The sequence below is a fragment of the Eptatretus burgeri genome, chromosome 10 (genome assembly GCF_056783735.1).
Source record: "Eptatretus burgeri isolate ZD-2024b chromosome 10, Ebu_testis_v1, whole genome shotgun sequence".
NCBI classification, from domain to species: domain Eukaryota; kingdom Metazoa; phylum Chordata; class Myxini; order Myxiniformes; family Myxinidae; genus Eptatretus; species Eptatretus burgeri.
In genome coordinates this window covers 11,204,927-11,229,926 of record NC_140970.1, presented here as the reverse complement: position 1 = coordinate 11,229,926, position 25,000 = coordinate 11,204,927, and the positions used below count along the sequence as shown (strand labels likewise).

Sequence of the window (25,000 nt, the reverse complement as noted above, 5' to 3'; positions counted from 1 at the left end):
GTAAAAGGGGGAAAAGGAAGCATAGGGGAAAAGGGATGTGCTTAGACCGGTCATGATCGGAACCTTGAACAAAGTTTTCGTGTTGCAAAACTTCTGTAATTAATTGTATTTTATTTATTAAGAGTTAATAATTTTTACATATGATATACATTAATATGTGATGAGCCATTATACAAAAAAAAAAACTAATCACCTTTGTTTGTTTTCCTGCTATGCCTGATTGTTGTATAGCGTGTGATGCCAGAAGACCTTTGTTTTTTTGTTTTTTTTTACTGAATCTTCTCTCACATTAAATTACTTGGTTATTGTTGCTCTCGATTGGAAGGAATCCTGTAAGAAGTGGAATCCCAATTCACATCATCAGAAGAGATCGTCACTCTCATGCAGCACCTTATAGACCACTCAGCCATACTAATTTAACTACAGACTGACTTCTCTACCCCCATGAACCCGAAATAGCTAACCTAATCCTCTGACTTGCAGGTTACTCTTCTCTGACATGGTTAGAGCGTCCGCTCTGAGTCTGCGACGTCTGTGGTTCAAACCCCGGCCAGGTCGTACCCAAGACCTTAAAAATGGTACATGTAGTGAGATAAAATGGTACAATGGTAGCTTCCTCGCTTTGCCCCTCTGTCTCTCTCTCTCTCGCTCTCTCGCTCTCTCGCTCTCTCTCTCTCTCTCTCTCTCTCTCTCTCTCTCTCTCTCTCTCTCTCTCTCTCCCTCTCTCCCTCTCTCGCTCTCTCTCTCTCTCCCTCTCTCCCTCTCTCTCTCTCTCTCTCTCTCTCTCTCTCTTTCTCTCGCGCTCGCTCTCTCCCTCTCTCGCGCTCGCTCTCTCTCTCGCTCTCTCTCTCTCTCTCTCTCTCTCTCTCTCTCTCTCTCTCTCACACTCTCACACTCTCACACTCTCACACTCTCACACTCTCACACTCTCTCTCTCTCTCTCTCTCTCTCTCTCTCTCTCTCACACTCTCTCTCTCTCTCTCACACTGTCACACTCCCACACTCTCACACTCTCTCACACTCTCTCACACTCTCACACTCTCACACTCTCACACTCTCACTCTCTCTCACACTCTCACACTCTCACACTCTCACACTCTCACACTCTCTCTCACTCTCTCACTCTCTCACTCTCTCACTCTCACACTCTCACACTCTCACACTCTCACACTCTCACACTCTCACACTCTCACACTCTCACACTCTCACACTCTCACACTCTCTCTCACTCTCTCACACTCTCACTCTCTCACACTCTCACACTCTCACACTCTCACACTCTCACACTCTCACACTCTCACACTCTCACACTCTCACACTCTCACACTCTCTCTCACTCTCTCACTCTCTCACTCTCTCACTCTCTCACTCTCTCACTCTCTCACTCTCTCACTCTCTCACTCTCTCACTCTCTCACTCTCTCACTCTCTCACTCTCTCACTCTCTCACTCTCTCACTCTCTCACTCTCTCACTCTCTCACTCTCTCACTCTCTCACACTCTCTCACACTCTCTCACACTCTCTCACACTCTCTCACACTCTCTCACACTCTCTCACACTCTCTCACACTCTCTCACACTCTCTCTCACTCTCACTCTCACTCTCACTCTCACTCTCACTCTCACTCTCACTCTCACTCTCACTCTCACTCTCACTCTCACTCTGTCTCTCATCTTTCATGTTCAATCATTTCCTTGCTTGGTGAGTCCAAATGCCCCCATTGTCATGAGTTATAAGTGTTCCCTTTTTGCCCTCTCTTTCTCACTATTCCATGAACCTGAATTGTGTACACAATATATCGACCCATAGTCATTGTAACTCTTTTTATAACATGCAACAATACACATATTTTCCCTCTTTTTCTGAATATTTCGAATTCTTTGAAAGAGACAATTTCAACAAAATATCCGGAATACCTTGGTTTTCCGGCACAATGCATTGCCATGTGATTGGGCGAGGGGGTGGGGGTCGAGGTGTCCCACGAGACCTGCAAGGCGAAGCCACGGCTGGCCCAAAGGAGGGCACGGTGCAGCTACACCACGCCCCTCAAGCACGGATCCAATTAATAGCTTTCTTTACCGAGTCATTTGGAGACCCACAAAGCACAAGGACAACAGACCACGCTTCTTGACGATGCTCTGAGAACAAAAACAAATGGCTTTATTACCAACAAAATAATCACGATATGGCACAACACCTTATGTGACAATAAAAAGTAATCTCACCATCACCTTATCCAACACCTTATGTAATAACAGCCCTTAAACTTACAGGACTGGAAGCTAGCCCCTAGAGTTTTTGATGAATATGACATGTTGCATGGAAACTAAACAGTCCTGGATTCTGGAGATTTGCACAGGAGTGGAGGGAGAAGAAGAACCAATTGTTACTGTTGGCATTGAGGTATGCAGCCAATAGCAGTGGCAAAGGCCACGTCTGAATGATGGCAGAGCATGTCTGCTGCAGGTGAAAATATGTCAATCATGAGCGTCAGAACTGGGATAGATTCAATGAGCTGAACTGCTGCAGTAGAACAACAGAGGACAAGACCACTTGGATCCTATCGCTGCCGGTATCATTCCAACAAGGTGAGCCACACTCGATCCTTCCTCCATCATGGTCATACAGGTCCAAAAACTCTATCACCTGACTCCTTTCTCTCTCTGCTTGGCAACACCAAGTTTCTGATGGTACCAAACTTTCAAAAGTACATCTGCCTCCAACAACTACCAATGTCTGTGACTGCAGTGCCCTAATAATGACTCATTTCCAGAACTTCCTGAGTGCCAGGATGATCAGTGTCATTGTCCATTAGAATGGAGAACTCGTCTTTATGAACGCAAGTGCCATTATATATTGGCAGCGAGGTAAAACCATGGATGGAATCAACAGAACATTGAGCGAAGTATGCCAACTGCTGTGGGAAGCAAGGAGAAGCTGACATTTTGGGCAATAACCCATCCTCTATCGAAATGTTAGCTTCTCCTGGCTGTCCATCGTGATTACCCTATTCTGATCAACTTTCTGATTCATTTCATTGTCAATTTGCTCAACATTGACCTGGCCATTGGGTTTCATCTCATTGTTCTTCTGGAAAGTAGTTTTAGGGCTCGGACTTCCAAATTACCTCATTCTTATAACATGCTCCAAGGTTGTGCTTTCAAAGGAAACTAATGGAGGCTGAGTGTAGTTGGTCTTGATTTGAACCGGATTACACTAGTTTGGCTTCTACATCCCTGCCTGTCTCATGTAGTATTTAAAACCATGCCTCAATGCTAAATTACACAAAAATCCTCAACCTAACACTCTTGCAGCACTTGACAATAGTGGAGGATGGATACATTTAAGTGGGATTTGGATAGGTACTGGATGTATTAGAGACAGAGGGGTATGGGGGTATTCGTGGGGCAGATAACAGCAATTATTGAGAGGAATCGTGCAAATGATGATACAAGCATCAAATTTGGCACATTTATTCTCCAGGGGATTCTAATCAAATCTGCCTGATTGGCCATTTGAAAATCCAAATTTTGAAATATTTGAAGAAAAAAAAAACTTCAAAAAAAGTCAAGATCACGAATCAATGTTGGATGCTGGCTGAGATTGGTGAATGTTTCAGAAACATCATCAAAGACGTTCCAAGTCTGCCATGCAGTTTTCTTCCCTTTACCGCGGAAGGCAAACACGACATCACATCCAGTGAACGCATGGAAGTATGGGATTCCTCCAGCTTTCTCAGGCCCTCTTGCAGAAACTACCTCATGGACTGGAATCCATCGCACCTTGGCTCCTTGGCCAAAGGCAATCCACATGTTCTCAAGACCTAGTTCCTGTAAGGATGGCAGTACAGATATTGCTATGACTAGTACGTCCGTGTCATTAGCCTCCATGATAATGGACTTGCTACCATCCGTCGTTGCATCCCTGGCGTGTACAAACATTCGAGTGTCAGCTTCTTCATGACAACATGGAGACACAGCATCCAGTGACTTCCTTGTGTTGCTAATGGCATCTTCTCCTTTTGTGACAATGACTGTGCTTGTCGTCTGTGCTTCACACATCTTTTCCGCAAGGAAGTGAAACAGCTCAGTCTTGTTGCTGTCATCTCGAAGAAAGCTTCTCCAGTTACTTGGGGTCTTACTGGTTCCTGTCACTCTTCTTCTGATTCCTTGCCCCCTTTTCAACCTTGCCTCAGACTTCAGACTTGACTTCTTGTACACATCAAACACTACGTCCACCCTCTCGTACCTGGCACATTAGGATTCCACCTTTGGGATGATGTCTTCTTTAGCATAGTCATCAAATATCTTTGAAGTGCGTGGAGCTAGGGCATTGATAAGTGCTGAGCCATCAATGATGACGGCATCTCCCCTTGGTTCTCTGTCTGGGATGTTCACTTGCGCTTCAAGAATTTCAGCCAGCTGTGACTTCAAATTCTTTTGAAGTTATTTTTTTTTTTTTTTTTCAAATTTTTCAAAATTTGGATTTTCAAATGGCCAATCAGGCAGATTTGATCAGAAAGCCCTGCAGAACAGAAATGACAAATTTGATGCTTGTATCTTAATTTTCACGATTTTTCTACTATCTACTACACTATATCGGCAGAACTGTATCATAGGTAGCTTATGTGTGGATGGGTGACGATACTGAGGTTGGTGCAGCGCAGCCATGATGGGCCGAATGGCCTCCTCCTGCACAAAAGTTGTGTGAGTGTGTGTGTGTGTGTCACACTCTGGAGGAACAACAATGTGTCAAACACCTTTTTCTACCAAACATAGCAAACAAATAATGGATAATTGAATTTAACTTACATTTTTACACCAGTATCACAAAGGACATTCGACAGGACAATACAATTTATAGACAAACATCAAGTACAATGGTAAACGTTTGCACTCTCGATGATAAAACAAATGCTCAAACTGCCTTTTCAGCCGAAAAACCAAAGCCTCGTGATGTTAACATCAGATTATGGGCTTTGGTCGTCATCTCAGACCTGCAAAGATCAAATGACCTAGTCGATGTTACAAACAACACACAAGTCGAACACCGCTCAAAAGAGGTGGACATATTGAGTCACTCAGAAGGAAAGGGTTCATGACCTCATATTTTTCATCCGACCTTGCACAACCTCAATCGCATCGATTTTCAAATGCATCCTTCACCAAAATGCATTTCACATCATGTGATAATTTCAATTTTGAATGTTAAATCACCAGTACAAGCTGATGGTGAGCAATGCGCAATGACATGCTTTAAACATTTAACGCGATGAGATGAGAATGATGTGCAAGGATTTCCAGATATTATGTGATCGATCAGACTTGAGGATAGTGTTGCTGCGGGTAGTGGACAATGTAATGCACGTGCAGCACTTGTGCCAAGAATGCTGAGTGCCTTCCCACCCTTTATTTCCAAAACAGCAGGCTGAGTGACTGCAGTTGAGCAAAAATGGCTTTGTGCCATAAAGCTGGATCATTTGTCAATCACCAAGACAGCTTGGTCAATGTCGAAAAGTATCACAAAGTGATTGTATGACTACCGGTGCATGTCAGTCACAAGTTAAACGCAAGACAGGCCACAGGATATACCGAAAGTGTTTTAACTTGATTTGATCACTATATAAGGTAATGAGTATGGTATGTTTTAATTTAATTTTAAGAGGGCTGGCATTATAGCTTTGGGGTATGCACACTTGCCTCAACACAGCTATGAACCATCATCCTGGTGTTTTGTGTGCAGGGCGATTCAGCAATGTGTGCTGTTCATCGCCGCCGATCTGAAAGCACTGGTTGTTGGAGGACGTCAAAGATCCTGCAGTGTGTTTCGGGATGAGTAGGTGAGTTACCGCAAGCACCCTGGACAAATTCCAATTACCATTCCCAAATCATCTTCAGTCGAACGTCAGGTCGAGTCAGCCAGTTCGTGAAAGCCTTGGGTTAAGCTTTACTCTCGACCGACATTGATGCAGTTCGAGATGTTGTGTCGTAGTCGACAAAGATAAGGTTTATTGACACCATTATGGACAGTAAAAAAATACCAGAAAATGCTTCAAAGAACATAAAACTACATTTTATTTTATCATTGATCATTTGGAGTTGAAAAGATCATGAGCTTGGTTGGGGGATGACCTGAAATAGTGGTAACCAGCTGTCTTGAAGTCCTGGAGGGATGAACAGGACTGAACATACTGGAGACGTTGGTTCTAAAGGCGAGAGAAAAGAGGAACAAATGAGTGAAGGTGAGCATGAGTAAGCCTGGATTTTGAGAGTTTAATAAGAAGAGGGTTACCTGCAGACTGTGTGTGCCCTGCAGAAACCTGGGAGAGACAGAGCCAAGAGAGGGCAGAGGGTGCAAGGCCAACAAGGGGGTGGTAGAATAAAGAGAGGTCACCAACCAGCATGTGATGTGAGTAACAGGCGGAGACACTCGGCTTCATCGCGGGAGATCACATTGATTTTGAGGGCCTTGCTTTCCACGGTATCGAGAAGAGTAAGGTGTGAGGCAGGAGCGCCAACCCAAACTGGAGAGCAATACTCCAAGCTGCGAATGAAGGCCTTCAAGGTTGTCACAAGTTCAGATTGGCCAAGGAAAGACCTTGCATGATGAAAGATGCCCAGTCGATGGCTGGTTTTGGAGGCCATCTTTAAAATATGGTCTGACCAAGAAAGATCTGCCATCTTGGAAATATGGTCTGCCCAAGAAAGATCGTGGCTGATGGTGAGGCCCAAAAGTTTGAGTGACTTAACCTTTTCGAGTAGTTTGTTTTGGATTTTAATGGGAGAGTTTGCCAGATGGTCCTTTTGGAAAGACAGGGTGAGTGTGTGGGTTTTGTTGGGGTTGAAAGACATTCCAAGTGTTTGACCAGATCCTGATTCTATCAAGGTCTGCAGAGAGGGAAGAGGCTGCTGCCTGCCTGTCTGAAGGATAAGAGATGCTGCGGCAGAGAGTGGACTCATTCGCAAAGAGATGGCAGGATTTTTCAGGGAATGAGAGAGATCCTTGATGAGGATTAGGATCAAGACTGGGACCAAGACACTGCCTTGGGGCACTCCAGCCTTGATAGGGAGAGGAGATGAGAAGATCCCATTGAGAGCTACATGCTGACTACAGTGGTGGAGGAAGTCAGTAATCCATGAGAGGAGGTGACCTTGGATTCCATAAGCAGAGTTGATGATCTGAGACCAGGCCGTTGGAGCAAAGGAAGGATTTGATATCAGCTGCAATGAAGGGTTCCTTGACCTTGCTGACGATTGGAGTTATTAAATGAAATGAAAAAGAATTATCATTAAGCAACAAATGGAACTTAGTATCCCAATATTCCCATGAAGGTAGCCATACGTTGCCTTCATTGGCTTGTAATATGAAAAAGCAACACAGGGAGTAGTGGTAGTATTGGTGGTAGTGAAGGAACAGCAATATGGCAGCTCCGAGCTTTGCAATATAGACCATGAAACCCAGGTAACCATTGTCAACACTGAACACCACGATGAGAGGGATATATTTGCTGCACAACACAAAGGGCTGCGTAGTCTCCGTTGAAGATCACTATATGGATGAAACGTTGAACTTTCTGAGTTTTCTTTTTGACAAAATCTCAAATTGATTGATTGTGTTTTGTGCACTCTGGGATTCCAGCATTTTATGTGAATACAGATGTTAAATAGAATATTGATTCTCCTGAAACCCACCTTGTCATGAGAACAGTTTTGGTGCTAACACGTGGATGGTAATTTGTTACCCCAGACATTGGAGAGGAGGGGAGTTAAAAATGGCCAATAAAGACCGATCGCTTTGATTAGTCATTATAACCAGCCACTGAACTCAATTGAGTATGGTGCACTTGCCTGTGTCATCATGTCTCGTCTGGGTTAGATTCCCAACCCGACCATATAAACTTCTGGAATGTGCCTTCACAGCCGAGGCTTTGCATCACAAAGTGTGCTGATCCTTGGATGCGGACCTTAAGTTTGGTGTCCCGTCTTGTATTATTAGTTGGCGGGTAAGCCTGGTGTTGGCTTAATTGTTAAGGTGGCTGGCTTAAGATTTTAGGGTCTTGAGTTTGAGCCCCTGTCGTGTTGTTGAAATAACACCAGGTTGACTCAGCCTGTCATCCTTCCAAGGTCGGCAAAATGAGTACCAGCTCACTGGAAACAGGGGCATCAGCAGCCGAGCTGCACTTCCAGAAATGATGCAACCAGCAGCCACAGGCTGCGTACTAAACAACAAGAAGTTGGTGGATATTGAATATCTCTCTACAGTGTCTTTCACAAAGTGCAAGTTTTCTCCGACACCCTGGCCAAGTTCAAAATCCTTGCATGAATCAGCTCCACTCAAATAATTATTTGAGTTGATTTGATCTGCCATCTTGGAGATCAGGCCTAATTATAACTAACTGAAGGTCCTTCAGTTCATGAAAGACTTGAACCATACTTCCTCTTGAAGTTTTGGCCAATCTGACAAGTACTTGGGATTAGAGGAGTGGTACAAGTAGAGGAGGATGGGCAAGATGGCAGATCGGGGGTTTTCATCAGCTATTTGATTCACATTACACAGATTGGGGAAGTCAGTGCCCTTCTAGCCTGGTGTTGGCTCAGTGGTCAGGGTGGCGGCTTGGGATCCTAGGGTCCTGAGTTCAAGCCCCGTTGGCCGCTGAATTAATACACCAGGGGGTTCACTCACCGTGACATCCTTCCAAGGTTGGCGAAATGAGTACTATTGTGTACTGGTAGAGGGGCACTGCATCAGTGAGACAGTCACGCTTCCAATAAATGATAGCTACCCCAGCAGCTAAGCTGCCATACGCAAGAAGAAGAAGTGCCCTTCTAACATGGGAGATTAAAAACACACCTCCGGCTCTTCAATCTGTATGAGGTTCCTGCAGGAAAGTTTGATGGCGGATTAGAATATCCTATTTATCTGCAACAGAATACAACTTGATATCTGCAATCACAAAGTGATCGCTTTTGTAAGGGTAAGCCTCCTCCGGCACCCACGATCCAATGATGGCCATATTTTTTTCACACCGCCATATGACCTTGATCTTCAATATTTGGGGATAGTAAATTTAGAAAATGCGCCCTCAACTACAATCCATCCATAAAACTAAACATAATTTTAAAAAGATCATTACAATCTATCCATAAAACTCATCAAATTAGAGGAAAATTATTCAAGTGATGATTGAAAAAAGGTGTCTTAAATTATAAAAAAAAATTAGGTCAATCCGAAAAAAGTAGGTCAAGGACACTAATTAAATATCAGGTGCACAACTTCAGTGCAGGTATACTATTATGATGCAAGAACATCTTGGAAGGCCCACCAGTTTTTGAGATTCTATTGGATAAGCTTCTTTTTTTTTCTTTTTTTTTTTGGCAAAATTGAGTGATCACAAACTAGAAGGGTACTCTTCGACATCACGACGTCACCAGACATGCCTCCACCCACATTGTTACATCATTATAATACTTGTACCAAGTTTGATTTAAATCCCAAAGCCCATATTCAAAATATTAAATAATTCTGGCTGCCAGACCATGCATCCGATCAAGTTGAAATTTAAAATACATATTCCCCATGACTAATATATCATAACTGTGGCGTTTCATCTCGACTGATAAAGCAGTTCAAGAGAGATTTTTTTCAAAGATTTTTGTTCAATCCAATATAGCTGCCAGACCATGTGACCTATTAATTAGTTTTGAACATCCTGGTATTCCCAAGGATTGGGGAAATTGTGGATGAAGTTTCCTCTCCATCTGTAAAGCCATTCTGGAGAAGATGATTTTTATAGGTTTGAGGGTAAATCCAATATGGCTGCCAAGCCATGTGGCCGATGACATAGTTTGAGAACTTTTTTTTTCATGGATAGGTCATCATACCTGTAAAGTTTCGCCTTTATTTGTTCAGCCGTTTTGTAGAAGAAGATTTTTGAAAGTTTTATGTTAAAAACAAGATGGCTGTCGAACCACTTGACAGGTGACATCATCAAGTTTTTTTTTTTCCCAATTACAATTTAGCCCTAGATGACCATCAAAAAAAATTCATACTGATCCGATAAAGCGTTTGATGTATGCAATTATGACGTCATCACGAAACCACTGATGACATCATCAAACAATCACACTTATTTCCCTTTGAGAGTACTTCACATGTGCCAAGTTTCAATTTTTTCCATGTCACAGTTTCAGAGATACAGAGGTCCAAATTTTTTCCTTTCTTCCAACATGGCTGCCACACCAAGTGATCTATGATGTCATAATTATCATAAAAACATTTTGCATGAGTAGTCACACCTATGGTGAAAATTGTCAATTGGATAAGCAGTTGCAGAGAAAACAGAAAATTAGCATGGACAGACGGACAGACGTATATACTGTATGTACGTATGTACGGACGGACAATCCAAAAACAATACCACAATACAACCCGAAAAAGTGACTTCGTCACCGGAGGCATAGAAACGCATTATTTTTTTTTCAGACTGCCATTTGATCTTGACCTTTAACCCGGAGGGGTATGATATATACAGTAAGTATAAATGTGCCTTCCTCGGCTGTTTAGGGACATTTTCTGACATTTGTAGAATTTGTTTTTCACTTGGAAGTTGTGGGTTACGATATGTGAATAAAGGTGGAAAAAGTCTGATTTAATGCAATTTAATTCCAAGCTATGAGGCAACAAAAGGTGAAAATTTGGAAAGGGGGTGTAGACTTATCCTTGAAACCGTAATAATATCCATACCTTTCATGCCATGAGGTGTATAGGGCTGCCGAGGCAGTTTCAGTTGATTAAGGAGTACAAGCCAGGATTGCGACACAAGGTACTCAAATAGAAGGAAAAACACGGGGCAACCTTTCTGGGTTGGATAGCGGTAGTGTGTCAGAGTGGTGCTAAGATGTCGTGCACCAAATGGCGGTCTACTTGGGTTAACCTGAGGCAGTCCCTTCTCCGTGGGTGCCTGGAATGTCCCATCCCTCAGAGAGGATGATCAACTGTCTGTTATCATCTGAGCTCAAGTGCTTGAGCATCGGTATTGCAGCACTCTCTGAGGTTCAGAGACCGGACAGTTGCGAGATCATGGCGGCTGGTAACAACTACTATTGGTCTGGTCGCTCTGAGGGTTAGTATGCCCAAGGAGTTGCTGTAGCCATGTCCAATAAACTGATTCCAATGATAATTGAAGTAACACCAGTTAACGATCGTATTATGAGACTGAGGATTCATCACTCATTCAGTGTCATTTCCCTCGTCTCTGTAAATGCTCTGACTGAGGCAAGTTGACGCACCATGAAGGATGCGTTCTATGCCAGGCTCGTGTCTGTGGTTGATCACTGCCCCAGGCGAGATTCTCTTCCAGTCTTTGGGGATTTCAATGCATCAACTGGAACTGATAGGGATGGTTATGAGACATGTGTTGGTCCCCATGGAACTGTGAACCAGATTATCACTAAGTTCCTTGACGTTGCAAGAAGTCATGGTCATAGGGTGGCTGGTTCATGGTTTCAGCACCTACAGGCTCATCACTGAATTTGGTATTCCAACGATGATGGTGTGGAAAAGGGGATTGACCATGTGCTTGTTGATGGTCGCTGGAGGAAGATCCAGAAGTGCAGGGTCCACCATAGTGTTGAGTTTCTCAATACCGTCCACAGACTTGTTGTTGTTGCTGTTGTTGTTGCAACTCTGAAGTTGCAGCTTACTTCCAGAAGAATGGTACCATCCCAGCCTCGGCTGGATGTTTGCAAACTCAAGGATGAGAGGGCAGCTGAGGAGTTTGTGAACAGGCTGAGTGGGGATTTGTGGGTCTTTGTGCTTTGGGGAATCCTGAAGAGTTGTGGAGTGCCTTCAAGACCACCATCCTTGATGTTGCCGGTGGAGGTCTTGGAATTCACAGTGGGGCGAAGAATTTTGTGTCTCAATGGAAACAGATACCATTGACCAGAGTCGTAGGGCCAGGCTTAATGGCAGAGCTGAGCTGTTCAGGGAGTTGAGGCGTAAAACTGTACGTGCACTGAGGCTGGACAAGGAGGCCTATGTGCGAGGAATCTGTGAGGGGGTAGAGCATCACCTGTGGTCAAATGATTCTCATCCCGCTTTCAGGGAAATTCACGCATTGTGTTCCTCCAAGCACATCCCTCGGTGTGCTGCAATCAGAGCGAGGGTGATGGACTCTTGACAGAGGAGTCCAAAGTGAAGGCCTGCTGGGCCGGTTACTTTGGGCAGCTGTACAAGGCTGACCTCCCAGTTGTTGAGTTGGATATCAGGGGTGTGATGATCCCTAAGGCTGACCCTCCAATCACCTGTGATCCACCTTCATTTGTGGAAACACAGGCTGCGGTGAACCGGTTGAAATGGGATAAATCTCCTGGGATTTTTGGCATCCACGATGAACTTCTCAAGGCTGGTGGAAATGCTGCACTCGTGTCGTTGCATGCAGTTCTGTGCTCTGCCTGAAACACAGGCATCATCCCAACTGATTGGAAGAGGGGCCTTGTTCCTCTCTGGAAAGGGAAGGGTGATTGCCAGGACTGCAACAACTACCGAGGGGTGACCTTGCTCTCGTTGCCGGGCAAGGTCTTTGCTCGGATAATTATTGGTAGGGGTCGCCACCATCTGCTTGAGCACCAGCGCCTAGAGCAGTCAGGTTTTACACCAAAGAGGTCAACGATTGACCATATCCTTGCTCTTCGGGTCCGCACTGAACACAGACGAGAGTTTTGGCAGGGACTGCTTGCAGCCTTTGTTGATCTCTGCAAAGCGTTCAATTCAATGAATCAGGATGCCCTCTGAAGGATTCTTGGTCTTCATGTGGTGCCACCAAAACTTATCAATCTGATGTCTGAACTATACTCTGGTACTGAGAACTCTGAGATGTGGTGATACCATCTCCGATTTATTTCCAGTTGTTACTGGAGTTTGTCATGGGTGTGTTCTGGCTCCCCACACTTTAAAGCACTTGGATTGACTGGATTCTGGGAGGATGTCAGAGAGATCAAGCTGCAGTTTATCATTTGGGAACATCAAGATCTCTGACCTTGATTTCGCAGATGATGCAGTCATCTTTGTGGTGTCTCTGGATATCCTTTTGGGGCCTTTGGGGTGCTGAATGAGGAGTCGGAGCCGCTGGGATTACGGGTTTCTTGGGTCAAAACTAAGATCCAGGCTTTCAATGACCTCTTGGATGCTGCTATCTTGTCCCCACCTGTTTGTGTTGAGGATGTTGAGGTCACGGAGAGATTCATTTACCTTGACAGTGATATTCATGTCTCTGCTGGCTGTTAGCCAAAGGTCAATAGAAGTCTTGATCAGCCTGGTGTTGGCGCAGTGGTTAGGGCAGTGGCTTGGGACCCAAAAGGTCCTGAGTTCAAGCCCCATTGGGACACTGAATTTATATATATATATATATATATATATATATATATATATATATATATATATATATATATATATATATATATATATATATACATATACATATACATATATATACACACCAAGTCGAAAACACCAGGGGGTTGACTCAGCCTGCCATCCTTCCGAGGTCGGCGAAATGAGTACCAGTGTACTGGGCCGGTGTATACCCCAGTTAGAATAGGTGTACCATATCCTTGTGTGTCGTAAGAGGCGACCAGGGTTGCGTCAGGAAGGGCATCCGGTGTTAAAACCTCTGCCAAATCATTATGCAGACAACAAAACGAATTTCCATACCGGATCAGTCGAGGCCCGGGTTAGCGAAATGTAGATGGTTGATCTGCTGTGGCGACCCCTAACGGGAGCTCGCTGAAAGAAGAAGAAGAAGAAGAAGAATAGACGTCTTGATCCGGCCTGTGGAGTCATGGATTCACTGGATCATGGTGTGTGGCACTGTTGGTACCTGTGCCGGAGGACAAAAGTATGAGTCTTCAGGTCCTTGGTGCTTCCAGTCTTGCTCTATGGATATGAGACTTGGACTCCGACCAGGGATCTGAGATGGAGACTTAATTCCTTTGGTACCAGGTCTCTTCGGAGAATCCTTGGCTATCGCTGGTCGGACTTTGTGTCCAACAAGTGGTTGCTGAGAGAGACTCAAATGAGATTTGTTACCTGCATAGTCCGTCAGTGTCAGCTGCGGCTGTGTGGATATGTGGCTTGTTTTCCTGACGTTGATCCTGCTCAGCAGATTCTCTCACCGAGGGAGTCTCATGAGTGTCGGAGTCCAATGGGCCGACCACATGCCTCATAGTTGCAGTGAGTTGATCAGCATGTCAAAGAGATGGCGATGGGCCAGCCATCTGCCTGGGGGATGGTCAGACGGAGGCCCTTGGAATACCGGCGGAAAGTGGACGCAGCAACGCGCTGCTCCGGCGCATACTCCCATGCCTGACCTCGACTCGAACGTCTTATTACCCCAGTAAGCTGTTACTCATTTTTCTGACCTCGGAAGGATGATAGGCTGAGTCAACCCACCTGGTGCTCAAATTCAAGACCCTATGATCTTAAGCCAGCCACCTAAACCATTGAGCTAACTCCAGGCAAGTATGACATAGCTCTTCCTCATATAATTTAGGACATTTTTTTGCACTGAATTATTGTCCTCATATCGACATCCAAGAAAATCATATCCCAGGGTTAGTTTTAACCAGCCTTTGTGGTGTAACGGAGTCTGGGAGCATGAGGTTGGTGTTTCGAATCCCGACCGAGTCATACCAAAGACATCAAAAATGGTACGTGCTGCTTGCTTACTTGCTTGACACTCAGCGTTTAAAAAGGATGGAGCACAGAACAGCGATCATACGTTGGTGATAATGGAGCATGCTTCGATGGACCTAATGGCCTCCTACCTCCAAACCAGGGCAAAACTCAGCATAATAAAGCATTTATCAATTATGAAGTATATTCTTTGGACTGTGCTGATCAACATAGTCCAAAAGGTGCACAGAACTGTTAGTGCACACCGACTCTCCTAACATGCAATGCCAGTCTGACACCATCGATGTATGCATGATACTAACGGTCACTGCTTTATATGGCAACATATATATAGACAATCAAACGATCATCATTTCAGTATTTTGTCGTTTTTATTCTTGTTCAGTGCCAGCGACAAAGATAAGGGGAGTCAATCTCTTCCAGGGGCTGTTCTTGCTGTTGTGAGTGTGATTGGAACCTCCCGAGGGTCCACTTTGGCAATGATCGCCCGCGATGGCTTTGTCCTGACGTGGCGAGTCTCAAACTCACTCGAACTGATGTGAGCGCACCGTTTCCACCACCGGGCTCTTCGGAATTATCGTCCATTATCAGTGCTGAGGCAATTTTCTTCGAAGATGCGTCGTTTTCACAGCCATCTCTCGGTACGTCATCTACATACATATATGTATATAGTTATATTTGATATTCTGAATCCATTGATGTGCAGGCTTTTTAAGGGAGGAATGAGCTTTGGGGGATCTTTCGAAATGCGTCCGTCGAGTGCGCCGGTGGAGGAGCCGCCGATGGACCCGAATGGATTGAGAGTGGAGGGTGTAATGAGGTTTGGTCGTAGCACATTCCTAGCCGCTACTCCAGTCCATAGCAAATCAATCAGCCGATGACGAGGCCCGCCCCACGGGGGAGCCGTTGTGATGGGGGAGAGGTTGAGGGAGAGGGTGAAGCCATGGAGTCTCGGGAGAGCGGCTTGGAGGGGGTGGGGAGACTGTGGAAGGAAGGAGGGCGGGAGTGAAAGGAGAGCGAGCGTGCTTGGCAGTTTGCAAGTCAGTCGAGCAAATGCTCAGACAGGCGCACCGAGAGACTTTTGGCGAGAAAGAGGGTCGAGTTGGTGAAAGTGAGCGAGGAAGCACACATTTCATGTACCTGGAATCCTTCGCACACGTTCGAGCAGCATGTGCAAAGGACGGAGCGGCTTCGCGTAGTTGGACACACGCAACTTGCAGCATCGTCTCGTTCTTCTCATACAGGTATGCTACTGCACCTTATATTCACACGGAGCCAATTCCACCAACGATGCACAGATCAAGGAAAGTACTCGATCCCGTGCTGAAGAAAGCTCAACTGTGATGTGGAGCTTTAAGATGTATCCCAGGTAGACAATGACGTCGGAGCGAATCTGGCTGACTGTCGCTGCAGCTGGCAGACTGTCTCGCCAGAATCAGTCCTGCGCTCTTGGCTACTTGGGATCCAATTATAATTATATACTGCTACGAGCCAGCAACGATTCCAGCTGATCTCTCCAAACCAGTCCAAAGCAATGAGATTGGTCCGAGTGCTCATTCTTCTTCTCCATATCATCATGAATCCGCTCAATAATATCGGATGATTCTGCTAAGTTTCAGGTGTGAAAGTCGCTTTGGGGAGTGGATGTGGAAAAGGGGGATGCAGGAGCAAATATGCAAACGGGAAAGAGGGATATCGGTGGAGAGGGAACCTGCCGAGTTTCAAAAGAGAATGCAGTCTATAGGCTGCGCTTTGTGGGTACGAGTCTGGCCAAGCTCCGGGTGTGCTAGGACCGTGTTCCGGGCTCTGTGCTCGTTCCAGTTCTCATGCCCGGAGGAGGTGCTTTGAAGCCCCAGTGTCATCTCTCGTCGTTACACGCAGGTGTGCTCCCACCGGCAGTTCCGCTTCAAACGCAGCGCCTAAGGGTGCTGTCGTCACTCCCAGGTCCAGGCACGGTACCGCATTCGGTGCAACGTGATATGGCACACACACCTTGCAGAAGCGACCAGGTGTACATTGCAGTGTACGAATGTTATATGAAATGCAAGATTATTGCATTGAGATGAGCACGGCACAATTACGGCATTTTGACACTCATTCAAGCGTACAGGTAAGTGACATGCATGGCAGGTCTTGCACTTCGCTGCGGAAATTCCTAGTCGCACCATTTTTCTCTGAATTGTGATTGAAATTAACACATGCGTCATGTGGGGCAATAAAACCACTATACCGAATTGAACCGGTATCCCATTTATACAAGTTTGTCCGATGACAAGATGTCCAAGACCCATGGTGTCTTGTGATATGTCGGTGTCGGATCAAAGTTGCCTTAGACCCACAAACATCGTTGGTACGAACTTCGGGTCATAAAGGGCTCTTTTCAGGTGAATCATGTATGGATGAGTACACGCACAGCTGTTTGCTTCACCATCTTGTATATTATTATCAATGCTCTGTTGGATTCAGACAAATCTGTCCTCTCCATATCTGTGTGTTCTGACTCTGATGTGCCATACTCTGTTACAGAGCATGGGTGATGCTGAAGCAGTTTCTTGGCAAAAAGTACACTGGGTGGTTTGCCATTGGCTTCCAAACAGGAGATGGGGCAAGAATTTGGAATCGTGGCCAGGGTGCGGGAGATAGCTCGCTTACTCTTCGCGAGGGGCACCGTGGGATCTTTCACGTCCACCAGCAGACGAGATTCCAGTTCAACATTCATCAAAGGGACGACACATCAATTAATCAGTCTGTCCTGCGAGGCATCAGGATGACCGTTTATAGCTGGGTCGGGATTAGAACCCAGGCTCGATAGCTTAGAGGAGAATGTGCGTACCTCTCGGCCATCCTGCCAGCCCTCTTTAGACACACGAGTTCACTCTTTAAACCTGAAGCAAGAAATTGTTGCCTTCACCATTCCCTGCCTCTTCAACTCTTAAATTTGTATACTCGATCTCAAGATCAGTTGCCTTACACTTGTACACAGGGCATCTATAAGTACACTTTGGAATATGATATACATTTGATTTTTCTCCATCCATCCAAGACCATCCTCTGTCTCCAGTCCATTCTCCTGCACAAATCGTGAATGCTTCTGTGGATGAATGTGTCGATGAGAACCAACCACGGGCAGGTCATCCCCCTGTCACTGGGTGCTGTAGATTTGTGCATGCATGTGGAGTTTGGCCAGGCCACTGGCACACAATGGTTTACTCTTTTTGACAACACCGGAGGTCTATCAGTGGATACCTTTAACGTCTATCAGTAGATGAGAGCAGATGGCACAGCCGGCTTAATTCCCCTCTGAATAGTAGCGTGTAACCCACGACCTGCTACGCACCAAGATAGCAGTTTATGATTGAACCAGGAACGAACCCAGTATTTCTACTATTGAATAATCTCAAGATGATGCCGGTTTCATTATACCAGTGGATAATAATTGTTTTCTTTGGTTGGTAGGATGGCCGAGAGGTCGGCACAATCACCTCTTAGCTGTGTAGCCTGGGTTTGAATCCGGACCCAGCTATAAATGGTCATCCCGGTGTTTTATCAATGTGTGTCCTGTCTACCAGCATTAGTTGGTGGATGCTAATGATCCCATGGTGTCATTTGTGAAGTATAGGTGAACTCTTGCCGACACCCCAGCCAAATTACTGCCCTGACTTCCTGAGCCGAAGTGGTGATCCAACCAGGATTTGGAGCTTTGGCAGCACCAATGCTCTGCGTAGGGTATGGTACATGATGATGACGAATCGTTTTCTTTACTTTGTGTGGGCATCTGTAACTGCCTGAGAAAACCCATCCAGGGTTTATGCAGTGACTCTCCACCCAGGATAGATCGGGTCTTACTTGGCCAATCTTTCCACCGTAAATTGGCACGACTCACTGTGCCAGATTGACCATTCAACGAGGTCATCCTGGCATTGCTTTTGAGAAAGAGACCTATATGGAAAAACAGAGAGGGTGATTGGCTGGTCTCCCAGAATTCCTGGCTTCACAGAATGCCGTCACATTGTGCTGCTGATTTATCCCAGGATCACCATGGTGCCTTGGCCAGTCACCACAGCCTGTGTTCAAGGCATCGTGAGACCACCCACTCCACTCTTTTTTTTTCATACTGATTCTCTTACTCTAAATTCATTCTCTCACCACCAACCCCCTCCCCCTTTTCCCACCCCCCCCAACTCTGGCTTTGATCCTGCCTTCTCCATCCACCCCAATGACATACTTTCAACAAGCAGAGATTTCAAATGAGTGGATCAATTAAACAAATAAATGTTTGGATGCACAACTTTATCACAGCAGTTTGAAAAATGGGATAGAGTTGAACTTTAACTTTATTTCAATATATTGATATTGATATTATTCTAAAGAACTGATGGGATGGCCTTGGCCCTATATAGGTACATACACTCGTCTCTAAGCTGTCCAGTCTGGGTTCAAATCTCGACCCAGTGATAACTGTCATCCTGGTGTTTCACAGGACAGGGCAATTCATCAATCTGTGCCATCCCTCGGATGGTCCGCCGTTAAACTGGGCATCCCTTCTGCTGGCGTTAGTTCATGGGCATTAAAGATCCCATGGTGTCCTTTGTTAAGAGTTGGCGAGCTCCCCCCATCACCATGGAAAACCTACCAATTCCTGCCCCAACTTATTGAGTCAGAGTTTGGACCCATCCAGGATTGTAGCCTTGTAACTGCTTCGTACATGATATTATCCTTACTACTATTATTATTATTATTAGAGATTATCCTTTACGCCTGTTTGGTTTACAATCATCAGCAGCAAGTGATGAGGCTAATAAAAAATAAATTGTATTGCAGTGGATTTTATCAGTTTCAGCTTTAACTCTTGATGTATGTACATGTCATTAGGCAGTGACTCGCCACTTTTGAGATATATATATATATATATATATATATATATATATATATATATATATATATATATATATATATATATATATATATATATATATATATATATATATATACATACACATACATATGAGGCCCGGCGAGGAGGAGTGATATAAGCGACATTTTTTTAATGATATGATGATGAGAGGCTCAGATGATAGGGGAAGGGTTAAAATAGTGCTATATAGCATTGACTCCAAAATTGCCGATTTGTCCCTTACATCACTCCTCCTCGCGGCGCCTCATATATATATATATATATATATATATATATATATATATATATATATATATATATATATATATATATATATATATATATATATATGTATATATGTATATATATATATATATATATATGTATATATGTATATATATATATATGTATATATATATATGTATATATGTATATATGTATATATATATATATGTATATATGTATATATATATATATATATATATATATATATATATATATATATATATATATATATATATATATATATTTATATATATATATATATATATACGTTGGTGTTTCTTGGACAATTTTGAGTATCTCATTCATAGAAGTTAATGAACACTTCACATTAGTTACATATACTCACCGTTGAGCTCTCGTCTCGGTTTGATCCGAGGAGGAGGATAAGGTTAAATTGCAAAATGTCATCTCAAATGGTTCCCAGGCAAGGCACTGCATCATTGAATACTCTGCATCAAAAGACATTAATCTGACTTTCCTGTTTGCCAACAGTTGCTTGTAATGTTTCAGAAAGAACGGCACTTTTAAATAGAGGAAGCCATTGTGGGTTGGTACCCTGGCTAAATTACAAATCCATACACTAGTGGAGAACTACCTCTTCAGCACCCCACAATGGAATGGCAAGCGATTCAATAACGTGTATTTTCACCTGTGAAACGATTGTAACTTGTCGTGGGAAAGGGAGTGTGATGGGATTGGGGGAAGGCAGGCATGATTCAATGTCTGTGGCCTAACACAGCCAATTCAATATCCAACGCTTATCCTTTGAGATGCATGGTTAACAAGAGTGAGAATTGCTTTGCAATACATGTCCCCTTCCGATGTGATATTTTCTAAGTTTAAAAGGGCATAACTCTGTGAAAAGTTGACAAAACTACCTGAAACTCGAAATTTTTCTGCAGCTTGTCATCATAAAGCCATCTACCAAGTTTCAGATGAACATGGTTTAAGGGAATGGGAAATAAGTCTGAAAAACCACAGGTGGGATGGATGGACAGACGGAGAGCAGACTATTTTTTGAATTAAATGTAATGCTACTCCCTCCACCTGTCCAGGGTAAATTATCTGTTCAGAAATGTTCAGGATCCTATCATCATTTCCCTGAAGAGTTTGGGAATAACAATCATACCTTTAATACCACAGCACAATATATATATATATATATATATATATATATATATATATATATATATTATCCCAAAGTAAAGACAACAACATGTGACAAGTGTGGTGTTTGTTTATATAAGTTACTCTTTATGACAGAAAATGCTTGCTATGTCATGTGAGATAGTTATTAAGCAAGACAAAAACAACCTTTCGTTTTTCCAATCCTGAGCATCATGTGTCACTGCTTTTGTGTCGATGTGTTATGTCACTTACAGACAGTCATGGGATTGGGTAGAGGGAAATCAGATGTGAAACAAAAGTGGTTTGCAGCTGTTAACAAGTTTGACTAAGTCAGCACCATTTAATTTGGTGTATGGACGGACCTGAGCCCTCCGTCGCCGAAGTTCAGGTTTGTATGTCATCCTTGTGGAGAAGAAGGAAAGCTTAAGAGTGGAAGGGTCTGTGACATCACGTACTCGATGATGAAATGCATTCAATGCAAAAAGGGCGATTCCATGCACGCGAACCAAACTGTGGGATCCCGTGCTCAGTTATGCTCCAAGTTACATGTTGTTTCCAAATAATTAAAATGAGGCTATTCTAAGTGAGTTTTGGAGTTTTTAGTTGGCGAGTTAATATTGGTATATTTTTCTGCCCCGATGCTATACTGTGTCACCCATGCAGTCACCAAGTCACTCCTGCTGTCAAGAGTCACTGGCAGCTCACTGATCCTGTCTGTCCTCAGAGCTCGAGAATCCGTACACCTGCATAGTGTCCCAGCTGGCTAGCTCGGGGCATATGTACGGCAGATGAATGGGCTTGTTGTTCCCTTTGCTATCTGCGACTCTGCAAATGAAAGGTGACTTTTAGCTTGGTGGCACTAAAAAAAAAGCTTTTATTTATTGGGCTGAATTACCACGTGCAAAATGTTGCGATTCTGCGTTCCATCGCGTGGTTCGTACTTGACTTGAAGCCAGAATATCCAGTATAATCTCACTCATGAGAGGCTAGAATCGCAGCCATAAAGTTTCTGGCATTTTTTTTCCTTCTGCAGAAAAGGAGAATCTATCTCCTGTTGCCTCTATATTTTCAATGCCAATGGAAAAGAGGAACATCATCACAATCAGAAACTCGTGACATCTTTTCTCTAAGTATGACATCAGTACAAGCATGGAATGGCTTTTTGAACTCGCAACCTTTTGTGGAAAACTTTTGGCTTCCCCAAGCTTCTACGAGCCAGAACGAACTTGTGAGATAATGTTGTCATTTTGGGTTGAAGTTTGAAACCAGCCCGACTTTGGAGATTACTTGTACACCTGAACGCCTGCTGGGAACCGCAGTGACGCTGTAAAACCTGTGTGCTTTTGAGCGACTACGCCTTTTGCCAACTAATATGATACGATCACAGTGGGCGCATAGTCACATGACTTGATTCCGCCCAATGGAGTTTATCATTTCTGGAGATATGATAGATGTAGTGCACCAAGGCCAGGAAATGTAGAGGAGAGTTCACATGTTGTAAAAAGCACTATACTTGTGTCATCTGCCGTAACAAAAGATTGAGACCCATCCATTGTACTGTCGATGGATAACCATGCCGAAAGAATGGCAGTTTGGCCACAAAAAAGATGCCAAGAAGATGATGGCCCTTTTGCTGGCAGGTGTGTGGACAAGCCTGCATGAGCACAGCACATCTTTGTAATGAGTATGGTAGTGTGTTACGAGATTGTGAAAGTTCTAGATCAAAACATGCCCAGGTTGTTATTCTGAAATCATGGCATTGCTAAACTATGGGAATGTAAAATTGGCACATTCAATGGTCAGTGTTGAGTGGTCTTTAAAGATTGAGACATTGGCTTCAATGGTTGGTGGTAAAGTCCAAAACAGAGGAAATGATGGCCAATCAAATTTTGTGTTTATTTTTCAAATAATTTTGTCACAGTCTCTTTGAGAAGATCTCGCCACTTTTGGGTAAGTTGTGTTCTAACCTCCTGTCAGAGGTGCACCAATTTCTGGGTGTACTGTTCCACAGGTGACTATGTCATGGGCAGTCAGCGACATGGGACAGATGCGATTCCTTTGCTGTGAGTTGGATTTGTGGGTTTCTTCCATCGAGGGCCTTCACAAACACCCAAAGTTTATTGGTTCGTCAAAGTATGGAGGAGTCGGGCTCTGCAGTACCATGTCTGTGACAGAAAGAGCTCTCTCTCTCTCTCATCAACCACTCAAAGAGCTTTCTGTGCAAGGTGTGGTCTGCCCAACTTATGAAATCCCTAATGACCAGGTGGTATTACATGGTCATTCGATGGCCCATAATACAGAAATAAGTCTGTGTCTGACAGTGTTGTCATCGCTGCAGATGCAGAAGTGGAATATATATATATATATATATATATATATATATATATATATATATATATATATATATATATATATATATATATATATATATATATACATATATATATTTTTTTTCACTGTGATATTTTCAGTATTCAAAGATTAAGGGCAGACTTCGAATTATACCATATAAGGAGTTGAACAAAATGTAGAAAAATGAAAATTAAGCATGACTTCAGGCACTGGGAATATGAAGTTGGAGAGATTTTGTTATTCATTTTCTTTCAAGGATATTTTCTTGGTTCTGAAGTATTTTGTAAAGGAGGGCATATACTGTGTGGTACACATTTTTTTGTACTACACTTGCTTGTGGACATTGCTGTGTGGTGAGTCTCCCTCCCCACACTTCGAAATGCTAAGCGACTCACTGGGGTTGTCTGTCTGTATAGTTTGGAAGAAAAAAAAGGTTATTTGCACAGCCGTTCTTTACCAATTTCGAATGCTTTGGCAGCAACTATTACGCAGGGTATTTCACAGGTGCTCTGCCAATGGAATAGAGAAGGAAAGAGATAAACATGAGATGCTTACACGTTACATCAACATTGCTCAAAAGGTTATGGGCAACAAATTATTTTCCTGCCATGTTTTGTTTAGTTCATCATTTTAAAGTTTAATTTTGTTTGTAATTATTATTTTTTTTAATTACTGTTAACTCCAACAAAATGTTCAGAATGTACAGAACAATAGTTCAGTAACGGAATCCTGTTGGAACTATGCTGTCGGATAAGGCAATGACCTCATTGTGTTGTGGGATTCACACCTGTTCAGCTCAAAGCAGACATCGCTCCATGCGATGCACTTGTTTAAGTTTATTCACGTTGAGGATCGTGCTGAGAGGTTGGGCGAAAGGTACCCACATGTGTCTCCAAGCCATCAAGCCTGGGTTTGAAACCCAAACCAGCTAACTGTCCTCCCAGTGCTTCACAAGCAGGGTGATTCATCAATGTGTGCGCCATCCCTTGGATGGATGTTAAACTGGACATCCCGTCTGCCGGCATGAGTTGGTGGACGTTAAAGATGCCACGTTGTCCTTCGTGAAGAGTAGGTGAGCTATCACCAGCACCATGGATACAAATTCCTGCCCCAACTACTGGGAAGGCAACGGCAAACTACCCATTATAACACATGCCAAGAAACTGCTGCTTTCGGGCAGAACACAAGAATATATGAATGTTAAGGATGGCCAGATTATTAATAAAAAACGATCAAAATGTGAAACATTGAAAAAAAAATGGCATGTTCGACACATCAAGGTGTGCATGGCACATATTTCCAAGGAAAATGCCTGTCTCGTGGCAACAAATCATATAATAAAAACGTTGCGGTTGTTTAATAGGCCTTAGGGATTCCAAGGTGTTTTTCTGATCCCCTGTCCACATTCAGAGCACATGTGGAAAAGTTCTTGGCAAGCCCTGTGACGACCCTTGACCTCCTGTCCGGATAGCTGTGCTGCGGCTGCTGAGACTTAGATTCAGTGGGAATGGTGGGGGTGCCCTGAAATAAGAAAGAAAGTGGGTGGTGAAAGAGATGGTGATGGCATTTCAGAGAGCACACCCATTGTACTTTGTGGCACGTTCACACCAATTGCGCTCATTGTTCGTCGTCGTGAAAAAAAAAGATGAG

The 25,000-nt window shown here is 43.8% G+C and overlaps 1 protein-coding gene across 3 annotated transcripts in view; it reads left to right on the top strand.

Moving 5' to 3' along the window:
• Positions 1-503: 503 nt before the first annotated feature.
• The window catches only part of BMPR1B (bone morphogenetic protein receptor type 1B), a 137,802-nt gene continuing 113,305 nt past the window's right edge, over positions 504-25,000 (top strand). Inside the window, exons 1-2 of one of the 3 annotated variants that reach the window (XM_085897057.1) lie at positions 504-578; positions 5,743-5,839. The gene's annotated coding sequence lies outside the window, so the exon portion shown is untranslated. Of the gene's footprint in view, positions 579-5,742; positions 5,840-15,192; positions 15,333-15,636; positions 15,936-25,000 lie in introns of those variants that run through there. The other 2 variants (XM_085897058.1, XM_085897056.1) reach the window with 2 other exon arrangements.